General features: G+C 38.7%; 1 protein-coding gene across 1 annotated transcript in view; it reads right to left on the reverse strand.

The window, feature by feature from the left end:
• MACROD2 (mono-ADP ribosylhydrolase 2) overlaps positions 1–13,586 on the reverse strand; it is an 889,996-nt gene that overhangs the window by 532,602 nt on the left and 343,808 nt on the right. The window lies entirely within an intron of this gene.

Genomic DNA, 13,586 nt, shown 5'->3' on the forward strand with positions numbered 1-13,586 from the left:
TTTCCCCACCACCACCGCTTTCACTATCTATCCAGGCAGATCAGGATGTTGCTGCTTAAACTAGATCAATTAGCAAGCGGCAGATATCCAGAGCACCTCTCTTTTCCATGGAAGTCTGGTTCATTGAAATTAGTTGAAAGGTGAAGATGACAAAAGTTAAAGACTCTGGCTGGGTTCTAATGCCTGTCGCAGTGATGAGACCGACCACAGACAGAAATCGGATCAGGAAGGGAGAGCAGATGAAGGCAGCCCTACTAAAATCGTCAGATACGAACGGGAACCTACTGCGCGCTACGCAACTTTTTGCCAGCTACGTCTCTAAACAAATTAGCTTAGCAAAGCTGATGTCCAATTAAATCTACTCTTTAGCGCATGTCATTCTTCTTGCAGATCCATGCAAAAAGGGTTATAGGAAACTTTTTGATATTAAACATTAATTGCTAGCTGTAATCTTAACTCCTCCTTCCAACTTAGCAGCCCCTAAATCAAAATTCATGCCATGCATAAGAAAATACTGTACAGGACATGTGAACACATCAGGTTCTTGTGTTGTAAGCAAATCTAAAAGCAAATCTCTAAAGATCTAGCAGGCATTGGGAAACACATTATTTAAAATTAAGAGAGGGAAGATCAAGACCCATTTTTTAGCGAGTAATGTGTGGGTACTGACGGATTTGAAACCATTCTGTTTTGCTCCATACACACTGCTGACAGCCAAAACTTGTAAGGAAATCTATCCTAGTGCTATTTGATGACTGACAATCTCCATGTGGCAATATTTTCATTGGCAGAAAAGGGACATAAAAAGGACAGAAAAGACAACTTTAAATTCCATTGATCTGTCAGACTAAGTTAGAATCCTCATCTTATCAAGTAGATTTTTTTAAAAGCTGAACATGAAGTAAAAAGGAGACTTCAAACTTCACAGGACCTAAATCCATTCACAGTAAGAAAATTTTAACAAATGGTTCTTGACATTGCACAACAAAGACATGATATAGTGGGAAATTGTCACCTTAAACCATCATTATACATCTCTGTACATCTTACATTACACATCTTTTAATCTGCAAGCTTTGTCAAATATTTTTTTTTTTTAAAGCGCATTTTAAAAGAAACTGGAAATAGAAAGCTATGAAGATGAATACTCAGCTAGAATTTCTTCAGATCAGCAGAGGGGTAGAGGACTCATTTTTACAGTGGTTTATTTTCAGAGTGTGTGACTAGCCTTCCTTGAAAATCGTGTCCATAGAAGGTAACAAAAAGATAAATATATCTGAGCAAGTGAGACTTGTATGGTCCTCATAATTGCAAAAGTGACTGCATGTTATACATGCTTTAGGTAGCTGGAGAGCTGAGTGTTTGCCACTTATTTCACTGGGTTTATAACATGCATGTCCCTATTGCTGTCACATCTTTCTTCAATTTACAATCATTTACTGGTGAAAAAGCACTATGAACACCCTTAATTGCATCATGATTATCTTCTCAGTAGGCCGCCGCTATCATGTATTGTGACAGCTTTATATTTTGCTATATTTATGGTTTCCAAACCACTAAAAAGAAAATTATGAAATCGCCTGTCATTACATAGGCGAGCACGCGGACTGCCACGTTTGTGCTGTTTATGGCATTGATGCTACATGGCATACATGTTTATCCAACCACAGGTAATGCTGCACCTGAGTATTCCCAACGTTGGAAAATACTTAAGTATTGGACAATAAAAAAAATACTTCTTTAAAAAAGCCTTTAGAGAAACCTCAAAAACTCAACAGGATCACATATGCAAAATTTAAAGTCAGGGACTTCACTGACATTAGACAGATCTATTTCAGTGTAGCAGGATTTGATGGCACAATTCAAACTTCATCTGTCTTCTGAAATACTACTTAAAGACATGCACGCACACAAAATAATCAGAACGTTGATTTCTTTCAAATACTTTTTAAAATATACCCCACAATAGGTCTTTATATGGTGCATGATAGAGAACAATTTTTCCAGAAAATACAATCTCAGGACTTGGGCAGCTCTCTGAGCAAAGGCTGGGGAGCCTGTCGGGTAGCTACGGCTGACGGACAGAAGTCTGCTTCTGATGCTAAAACTAACCAAGAATCTCTTTCCCTACCTTGCTGTTTCCATATGATACCAAGAAAATACACTTCTCTTCCTACAGTACTGTATTTCCTGTAGGTTGTTTTCATAAAAATAAGAAGATTCTTGACCCCTTTTGTAGTATAGGGGCTGTCAGAAGCCCCAGTTTCCTACTAGCTCCTTGATGGCCTTTGAAAAATCTATAGGCCATGATAGGATCCAGGAATGCCGGCTGCCCCACTCATAGCCAAGCATAATCTCTTAGTGCTCGGACGTATCAATTAGATCGGCTCAATGCCTGTGTAAACAGCAGAGCGTTTAATAAGATGCGGCAGCAGCATACAGGCCATCTTTATTGCTGTTTTCTATGCTATTAGCGCTAGGGAAATCAAAACGAACCTAGCAAGACCAGGTTCACAGCACTGCCAGCGTATTTTGCTCTCCATCTGCTAGTGTAGGAGTTTCTCATTCCTTCAGCAAGTTGGTTTCCACATTAGCAAAAGTAGACCTGAGAAAACATAAGTAATTCCTAGCTGTCTCTCTCTTCTTTTGTTTAAATCGCTTTTTTCTCGTTTCCCATTTCATTTTCCTGACAATTATCTTCTCACTTTTATTACTCCATTTATTTTCTTCCCCTTGCGAATGTCCCCAACAGAAATGTGAAAATGCTAGTGTTGCTTGTGAAAAATGGGTTTGGCTGAAATAAATGGAAGGATTCCTCTGACTCATGAATTTGCCCACAGCTGTAAAGAAGTAACTAGGTCCCAGTTGAATGTCACAAGATATGAAGCTAGCATATCGCAAACTAGGTAAATTCGGACCAAGAGTCTTAAGTCAGCGTGTCAAAAGTTCACCCTTCGCTCTGCAAAAAGCAAGAACCATGAGTTTCCCTGGCTGCTTCCTGCTTGTTATATAACTTCAATTTAAAATGTTATGGTCTTTGGGGAATTTTTTGATTTTTATTTTTTTTATTTTTATTTCTTACTTATTACCTTAGTTACACAAGTCACATTTTAAACTGCTGCAATTGATGGAAATAATCACAGCTTCTTATTTTTGCTGCTCTGATTGTAAAATTGATTAATGAGCCCTGAATTTGGAAGCAGCATCTATACTAATAATCTTGGGGTTTAAATAGTCTCACCTTCCTCGGCTAAGACAGAATATGTCGTTACTTCCTGATGGTGAACTATGTACTTGTAGTTTTAGTAGGTAGAGATTTTACACCTACAAGCACATCTTGTTTTGGAAGAACGGCGTAATCTCCTGTCACACAATTAAGGTAAAGATGTTGCTCTACAGACACACCGTCTAATATCCAGAACATCCAGGGAAAAAAAGCCACAACGTTTAAGCCCAAGGTCAAAAGCAAGTGTTTGATGCTCAAAACTTGAAAAGTGGAACTAATTTAAATTCTTATTCAGATGTCAGCCTTGTTCATGTAAGAACACTTAAGATGGCTCCGGTTGCTAGCACAATGAATTGTTTACTACCAAAACCATGCCCCTTTTTCATATTATCCCAAAAGCCACATCAACAGGTACCAAAAAATCTTTGATGAAATAAAAGTAGCAAAAAACCTGACAAAACTAGAACAGTAAGGGAAGAGCGCAAATATATTTATCAAAATATTCTAGTTTTCTTCTGCAGATTGACTCCTTTTACAGCTGAAAATCAAATAATTATTTACATGCAGATGTAATGGTCCATACACGCAAAGTAAATTCATTAGTTTTAAAACCATTCCTTTAAAAGCAAAAATAGACTAAACCAACACTCAACCAGCATCTCTTTAGGCAGGATTTTGTCACTAGGGAAGGCAGCTGTAGGAATCTGTGAACTTCCATTTACTTGACTGCTCAACCACGAGCACCGGCATCTCTCAGCATTAATAAGGAAAGAGAAAGTCCATTGTGGGGAGATGGGGTTCTTGTTGCAAAACTGACATCAGAAACTGAAGAGGGATGATCAATATGAATCATAACTAATAAACATAATTAATAATTAAGAAACAACTTGAGAAACACTTCCTTCGAGAGCAGCAAGACTCAAAAAGTCACGTTCAAAAAAGAAGGTGTGTTTCTGCCTGAATGCGTGTATTGACACCTCAGTACCACAAGACCAAGATGTACCGCAATGCAGTATTTTCAGGAACCAAAAAAAAAAAGTCACCCCACCAGCTTTGGAATTCACTCATGAGGCAGCACGGACAAAACTAGAAATTCGGTATCTTGTTCTGCCCCTGACTGGGGACCGAGCAACGAAGGCTTTCCTCCTTTTTCGAGAGACGAACAGTTGCAAACACAGCTGACCCTTTACCCCTGCTGAAGTCCGTGGGAACAGGAATCTTGGACATGATTTATTAAAAGGGCAGGATCAATTAAAAGCTCATATTTCTAGCGGAACATTTTATTACCAATAAGTCTTAAGACATTATCATTACCAAGGGGTAATAAAAACTTCTCCTGCTGTGTTATTTTTCTCCATTTCTCTGACTACATGCACATGCCAGTTTGGCCAGGTAGCTCCCAATAGCTCATATGAGTATTGCATATTTTGGGAAGACAAAAACAGGCCATCAGCATGTGGTTTTAAGGCTAGAAATTTTCAGGAAGGTGTCGTCAGTGAAATATCTGAAACTACTCAAACTCCCCCTTATAGCAAATTTGAAATATATAGCCTGTATTTCAAGAGAGTAAATATACAGGCAATCTAAATGCTGCCTAATTACAGAGATTATCTACAGCATAATACATTGCAGGCAAAATACATAGTTACTTATAAAAGTTTTAAGTATAGCAGGCTTCTCTTCAAATATCAGTATCTTTTAAGTCTCTTTCAGGTTGTACGTTTTATACACGTCTCTCATCTACTGTGCGTTATTTCCAACGCAGCAGACCCCTGCAGTGAGAAAGTTCTTTAACAAATAAGTGAAAATTTTGCTGCCAATCTCGACAGCTCAGAAGATGATGCAGGTGACATCTTAGACGCAGTTCTCAGCAAGTACCGTGGTATTTTTTCCACACACACTCGTAGGTGGTGTGACACTAAGTAAAAATTCCCCTCAAGAACTTTGTACCCAGACAAGTTTCTTCAAGTCTTACCTGAAGTGCTGCCAGCAGAATGGGTGTCAGCATTATAACGACAGCGAATCTGAATCTCAGGACTGGAACTTCTGTATTAACACTGCCTGGCCCAAGCTGGACCCAGCAGAGAAGTCACAGCTGTATCATCACCTTTCACCTAGCCTACACCCATCACAGGTCAAGAGGAGAATGGGAAAAGCAATCTTTGCTGCATTAATATTTCCACTCAACGCAAATTGATGCGAGAAACAAGCCTCAGCTCCCAACCGCACAGTGCACTACAAGCATTACTTGCTCCAGGGAGAAACCCGTAGCCGAGTCTGGAGGTATCTAGCTAAAGGTTACCAACATCCCACACACCAGCATTGACTCAGCAGAAAGAAAAACACGCATCAAATCAAACCTGCATCCATGAGGCACTTCTGTGTAGTTCCAGAGCTGGAACATCAGTTTGTGCACCGCCAGTACACAATGAAAATGTTACACCTCTCTCAGGTACGCGTTGTGCTGAGCCATAGGCTATCAAACAGCAGAAACTTCTTGCGTGTCTCCTGCACAAACTGACACACGTGCGTGCTCCGAGATAACAGACAGCTTAAATGTGTGGATTTGCCGTTACCTGCAGTATTGTCTCAGTCAGATTCCTTGAATTTGTAAAGTATTCACCTTCAGAAGATTCTACGGTGGTGATGCTGTAGAGGCCAAACATCTATTTAAAACTACACAAACCACGGAATAGTTTGATGAAGACCAAGTATATGCAAATAGGTAGCAATAAAGTAGAGCCTCAGAGCTAGTTTTAGCATTGTACTGATTTATAGGATTTTTACTCTTTTTTTTCTGCCTCATTCTGAGTCCAAAAAACAAAACAAAAATCCACTTGAGTCAGTACAGAGGTCAGCAATCACCATTTCAACTTAAAATATCTCCATTTAAATGCAAATACTAGCCTTTCTTCCTGACCTTTAAACACTCATTTCATAGAAATGGAATAGAAAGTGTAAATTTTGTGGCTTGATATCTCTAAGCAGTTCCCATGTCATTTAGTCACATTTTTTGTCACGTAATTCCTTCTTATTAAATATATTCCTTCTGATTAAATATATGTCATTGTATCGTTGTGCTCTACCTCCTCAGAGACAAAAAACTGTAATTTTGCATGATGTTTCATTTCACAGAGTACACAGATTAAAGTGGAGATTACCACTGCTTCTTGCTCTCTATTATTTGAGATAAGACCAAGTTTATGTGATACCAACAATAATGCTACAATATTCTTTCTGAGGCTTGATAATAACAAATTTAAACAGTACTGATATTCACAACAGAGACTTGCAAGCTCTCCTCAAACCAATTCATCTAACTCAAAACCTCACTCCTCACTTTAATTACAGCTACGTAGTTAAATATCTTGGCAATTAACATACTATTATATGCATAAAACCAAGAAAATAAATTAATTAATATTTCTTTTAACATCAAGAAGGGAAATCTGGTCATCGCCCATTAAGTTGTTATAGCAAAGAGTTTCCAATAGGGCAGGACGATGTCTCACGACTAGTAAAAGTGTGAAATGTAATATTGAGCTATTGATGCATCACTTAGGCCTGCAGGACACTGCGTGGCACGATTGCTGTCATTACCTGTATTGCGGTAGCATCTGGAGTCAAGCCCTGGACCAGCACATTCGGCCAGGTCCCACACAAACAGACCCAAAAAAATTCCTCCTGGTTCTGAGGAAGAGTCGTCCTGTGTTTCTCTTCCACTGAAGTTCTTCTGCGGAGGTCCTCTGCGCCTCCAAAGCAAGGCAGGGAAGACCTGGGTCCCTGAAAGAACATTTTTCTGCCTGTTTAAACAAACCTGACACTGCCGTTTCAAGGAGCAGTAACTTCATAGAAGGTCAGATTTTTAGCTGGAGGGTGAAAAGGAACAGGTTTCTAGGTCAAATATAGTCACATTATCATCACTCCAGGGCAAGGGTCAATTATTATCTGTACCATCATTTCACATGTCATGGCATTCCCTCCCTGTTTCACCAGCAAACCATCTTTATAGGCACAACTGTCCTCTCAGGGAGGCAAACAGGATTCTCCGTGCCCACACATGACAAAACATTTCTGTTGTTGCTGTTTTCACCAATTCAGTCATTAGCTTCTCAAATTAGATACCATCACTTGCCTTGAATTTTACTTGACGATCCAAATCAGGACAGACTTAATATTACTGTCAATGAATTACACACATGCAGAATCACATTGGTGCTCTGGCAAACATGACTAATTTTGATTAAAAAAACCTACATAATTATTCTTTATTATTCCATTTGTTGGGGGGATGGGGAGAAAAGATTTAAAGATTGATTTTGCATGATGGCATTTGATCCTCTTTGACTATCGGTCTGGCCAATGGCAGTAGCAAGTCTAAGGAATTGTCAGATTCTCGTCTCTCAAATAAAAATATAATGAAGAAATCCCAAGCGTGAAAATTACTGCTTTGTACAGATTATCAGAATAATTTCTGAAAAAAATATTTCGGAATGAAAGATCATTGCTCATATTTTTTTTGTCATCGTATAAAGAATTTCTCTGCCGATTCTGCAATTCAGAGTTGAACTATTAAACAAATTAACTCTTTAACAAATCGTGTGGAGTTTAGAAAGACTTATGCATGCAAAGGACATAGCATAACGTCAGATGATTACTAATCACAGCAACAAGAGAATCACAGCACAGTCAATTCAATTTTCAGCGATGCCTCTTTAAGCTCTAATGAACCATGGTGCCCTAATGAGAGGTTTCACTGAATCCTAGCCAATCAAGCAGAAATTTTATGGAGAAAAGGGAAAAGCTAAGAAGCAAAACCACTCAATAGCTATATTTTACAGCAATGTAGTCAACCGTGGTTTAATGGTTACCCTTGAAATATGAAAAAAACCCCTATCAGGGTAGAATTTTAACTTTGCAGTGCAGGTTTGGCTTGTTTCTTCTCCCTTTGTGCCCCTCTCCCTCCCCCCAAAAGTGGTGGACAGTGAGCTGTGTGGAGAGGAGAAATAAATGCTGAAAACCAGTGAAAGGAGTCATGACGCCCTGGTTTGTCAGACACTCTGACAGTATCTTAGGCTGCCCTCATAACTCGAACCACTTTGATTTATTGGGCCATTAAAGTTCTAGTAATAATTCCAGCACACTTCCACAACTAATGGTTACTGACAGGAAGAGTTTCTGTCTTTCCACTTAACAGTGTTAAAAAATAATGGATGCAATCCTGACCCCGCTGAAGTCAATAGCAAAACTTCCACTCAGTTGTGACTGATGGAGTTTTACAGAGACATATCTTCCAAGCTGTAAAATGGTTTTCTAAAAAGAGCAATTAAAGTATGCCAAATGAGCGTTGTCAGCTGGCAAATTCTGTGCTAAAAATGAAAACTTTCATCAGAGGGATGGGTAGTCTTTTACAATGTAAAGGACAAAAACGGGTGACGGGCTAAGTGTTCATCTTTCAAAATATTCTTGGGTTTGACTAGGTTGCAAGATGAGATGTGTTTCCACAGTAAGCATCTGAATCCACTGAGGAAACACGAGCCTTAGCAACAGATTTAACTTTTGTCTTACTAGAGCAAATTAGAAGAAAAAGAAAAAAAGGAAGAAAAGTAATCAATACCTCTGAACGTTTTCTTGTTGAAAGGAAAGAATATGAATGTTGTTGACTTAGCAAAGGGTTTTCTCCTTATGAGAGTTCAAGTTGGGATGGAGGAATAGATCTTCATGAATTTCAAGACTATATAAGCTTTCTCTTCAAAGGAGGAGGATGAAAGACAATATAGAAAAACAAATCTTTCCTTTCTGGCTTTAAGAATTACAGTAAAGATTAGTGTGTCAGCAAATCTCTCCCTTCCTCCTGAAGGAGCAGAAGTGGGACATGTCATACTTACTCAAGCTCAAGAGCAAATTAATGGGTTTTGGGCCTTACTCGTTGAAAACTCCCAGAAAAACCCTGTGTTATGGGGAAAAAAACTTCTACAAAGCACTAACTGAGGTTTCACAGGCAAACTGGCACAGGAGATTCTCTGAGGAAAGAATACAAGAAACTAATCTAGTTTGCTTGGCATTGGAATAAATCAAGACAAGTCAGGTAGCGGTCACCAATATGCTGCCTTTCACCCCTTTATGTTATGTCCTGTAGGTCAAACTTGCTTTCCATTCTTCATTTGTAAAATGGGAATGATATCAGCAGCGTAATATCATGGAATACTGTCAGTGAATAATAATATAATAATATCAAGGAACTTCTGATCCTCTAGGTTCAGCCTCTCACACAAGGACGTTAGATGATATCTGGATATCAGTACGTCCCTTCAGTCTTAAAACACGTTTCACTCTGAAGCTACTATTGCTCTACTTATAAGAAGAGTTGTCATATGGCTGCGATGCTTCCAAACCACATAACATCATATTTTAAAATGTGCATAAAAAGATTCTAGTGCTTCAAATTCTAGACTAACTAGAAACAAATGTGCAAAGCAAAGGAGCAAAAACTGATTCTGCTGCTTTTATATGAGGAGCTAATGAAAATTTAACTGAAAAAATATTGTTTCATAAAGGTCCTGAAAATTAATTTTATCAATGAATTTTAACAGACAAATATAGTTATACAATCTATATGCTTGGAAGCATTAAAATTAAGAACTGAATTGAGATCTGCTTTTTTGGGGTTTTGTGCCAGAAAGACCCTTACCAGACCCTTCCCTTTTCAAAGCAATGTTTCCAGTTTCCCAGTTTTTGTTTCAATTTCTAGGAGTTTTGTTAAAAAAGTAAGAACATTGTATAGCTGTTTCTTGTAAGTCAATGATTATCTCTCAAAAGTTTGGTGCTTTTGTGGACACCCAAGTCCATATACGCTGAAGAAAAACCAGGATTTAACAAGAGTTCAGTTTAGCGTGGTCTAGACACTATAACGGATTGCCATCAAAATACAGAATTTTTCACTGCTATACCTTCATCCTGACTCTGACCCAAGCTCATAATTACCTTCATGTCAGTGAATCAATTCAGCTGTGCTGCTAGAATTCATAAGTACTGACCTTTGATAAATGTGAAAGCAGATGGCTTTGTTGGATCATTGGAAATTTGGCACATATCACACACCACAAAAACTATGCTGGCCTGTCAGCATCTTTTTTAGCTCCCCCCTTTTTCATAAGGGTAGAGAGCTAGATCAACACAGAACATATGTTATATTCAACCGCCAGTGACTGCTGTTCCAATTTGCTCTTCAGGCACGTTTAAGAAGGAAGACAGCAAGGTAGCACTTTCCCATCCTGTCACAAGCCATTCCTGCTCTCAAATGCAAGAGCGTTTTGGTTTGAAATTTACCTTTTAGCATCTTTTCGTAGGAATAAAAATGTTTTGACCACACAGAAAATAAATTATCAACACATACAAAAAAATTACCTAGAAAAAGAATATTTGTAAGCTGTATTAATCAGGATAACTAAGGACAAAGCGGTAGATGAATGACTTAGCAGTCTAGGAATTGCCAGACAAGATCATCTCAGTGATTCAATTTGTTCAGTATCGTTTCACCAACTGCAGCCAATACCAGATGTTTCCGAGGAAGATACAAGAAATCCAGATGGACACAGTTAAGGGATAACGTTATGCTTAAAGATAAACGTTTTCTCCACATTGTGAACGTAATCTGAGTTTGTCTTTTGCCCTAAAGCAGGGTCATTTAAATTACTTCCAAAACCCAGGTTTTCTCATTTAGGTCTAGTTTCACATAGCAAGAAGGCTTACGTGCCTGCTCTGGCCATGACAGTTTACCCTCCTTCCACCACCAAAACGTGACTTTTGAACCTTTTGGCCAACCTCATCAAAACTGAAAATGAAAAGGTATGAAAGTCTAAGAGACAATTATATTCCCAGAGTATCATGAAAGCCAACTGACACGCCTAAAGAAACACCTAAATTCATGCATCTGCTGAGGGAAAGACAGGCCGTAGCCTGCAGCTATACATCCCATTTGGCAGCAGCCAGCCAATCAATCACATCACGCTTACAGGCTGATCAACCAAATCACGTCTAGCCCAAGCCAAAGCCTTTTGACCCGGGAGAGCTAAGGGTCGCCTGCGCAGTCCAGGGGAGGAGAAGGAAAGGAGCTGGTGTTAATTCATTGGGGATATTCAGGTGACAAAGGACACGTACCCAGAGGAAACGTGGTTTCATTCATTTGACTGAACACCGAGTAACTCGAGAAGCTTTTCCCTCCACCTGTAACTACTGACCCTACAAAGGTCTAATATCAGCACCTCCCCTCCCATCTTTTGCTTTTACTTATTTTGAAGGCTTGGCTTAATACTGTAGAGCTGTAACCAATCAAACATTACGTATTTTTTATATCAGCTTTGCTTTGCGTAGCTTGTAGAGTTTCATTAAACTTCTCCCACCTTTTTTCCTCATAGGCCGCAAACAAACCAAGTTCTCACCTCCACGTTACATATAACATCTATTCAATGTCTTCTATGCCTTCCTCTATGGGGAAAACAATCTTCTGAGTCTTTCTGTATAGAAGATTCTTTCTGTGCCCCTAAATTATTTTCACTGCCTAAATGTGGATCATTTCAAGTTCTGTGCCAGCTTTTCGCTGAGAAAACATGTCTAGAACCATCCAACGTGCAAACACACAATTAATTCATCGTTACAATATCTTATGCACACACTTGCAGCCCGTGCCTTAGACAAGCTAATATTTGGTTCATTTTTTAGCTGCAGTCATAGATTGGTCAACAGTCCATGATAACAAACTTTTTTTATAAAGGGGGGCATCTGAGATTCAATATAGGTTTACACAGAAAGAAACTATATCAGCAATACAAACCTGTACAGGATAAGGAATTTAGAGATGTCTGAAATTCTGAGGTTACTTTCATCTGCATTCCCTCATAGGTCTTACAATGACCAAAGTAATACTGTAATACCACTAATATATGCTATCTGCTAAAAAGCAGAATAAAATTATTTAGCAACAGGCAGTAAGCAAAAGCAAATTAAAAAATAAAACCAGAAATGAACAATGCCCCAGCACTTTACTGTCACTGATTCTACTGAATAAAATTGCTACGAACACGCCTACAGGCAGAAAAAGACTTGGAAGAGGAGGAAACAGTTCACCCGTACTAAAACATAAGCTGAACTTTTCAAGTAAACTTCCTTGGGTGCATGCCAATGCATATAGGAATCAGCTTCATGTAGCATCTGAATGATACACGCCACTGCGACACATCCAAGCACACGTCACTGAAAATAGAGCATAATTCATAACACAGGGGAAGGGCTACTGCACCTCCTGACCGTAAAACAGAGGGCTGATGAGCATGTCCTAGAAAAAATATCTTTTGCCAACCTTGAGCTTTGACATTATTTTATCTTTAAAAGCCTAAATAATGAGCATTGATGGCTTAATTTGTTCATTTGAACATTAGAGGCTTCCAGATCTATTAATTTGATGCTCTATTTAAATAGTCTACTGAATTGCTAAACTTGACTACATTAAATTTGAATTTTAAGTGATTAATTTAAAAGAACTTTTTTCATGGAACAGCAATTGGTATTTAAGCTTTTAAACTGCTGTCAACATTTAAATTAGTCATATATAAGTGTTTCAACCTGAAGGGGCAATAAATTAATTAGGATTCATTTACTATGCCTTATCATGAGCACATGGCACAAATGTAACCTGGCGGTCCCAGGGCAGTATTTTAATGTTTCAAGAGAAAAAAGGAGTGGCTACAAAGCAGCATGTGGTGGAGGCACATCAACACAACGCAGTTCAACAGACAGCCCAAATCTGCCAAAACCAGAATAAACTATAGGAATAACGAGGAAGTGAACAGTAAAGTGCGTGAGAGAGCGTGTGTTGGACTTGGTGGGCAACACGGCAAGCCAGGTTACGTATCTTTTATCTAGTCAACCAACTATCTAGTATTTATTGTGGAACCTAGATACTCAGCACAAAAGCATCTTTTCTAAATAATATCCCACCTCAGATTAAAAAAACTACTGATACACAGATCAGCAACGATTAGCAATATAAAATACTTAAACAATGACCATTGCTTATGAGTCCATGCACAAAACTCCACAAGCTGTGCTTTGTTATGTCACTTGTTATTTTCTGTCACTTGACTTATTTTATATGAAGCAGAGAGTGATGTTACTGCAGCTTCTAGTCACGCAAGGAAGCGGTGCTAATAATTTTAGTATGTCCAGGAGAAGGTTCTGGCAGTTTTTGTTCTGTTCCTGAAGCTCTGGTGACAGAAGTCACTGCCCTTACAGTGACTGGGCAGGCTTTTGCAACCAAACCCACTGTGGCATTATTTGCAACAGCAAACTGGTTTAAAAAAAA

This window comes from Balearica regulorum, chromosome 3, assembly GCF_011004875.1.
Source record: "Balearica regulorum gibbericeps isolate bBalReg1 chromosome 3, bBalReg1.pri, whole genome shotgun sequence".
NCBI classification, from domain to species: domain Eukaryota; kingdom Metazoa; phylum Chordata; class Aves; order Gruiformes; family Gruidae; genus Balearica; species Balearica regulorum.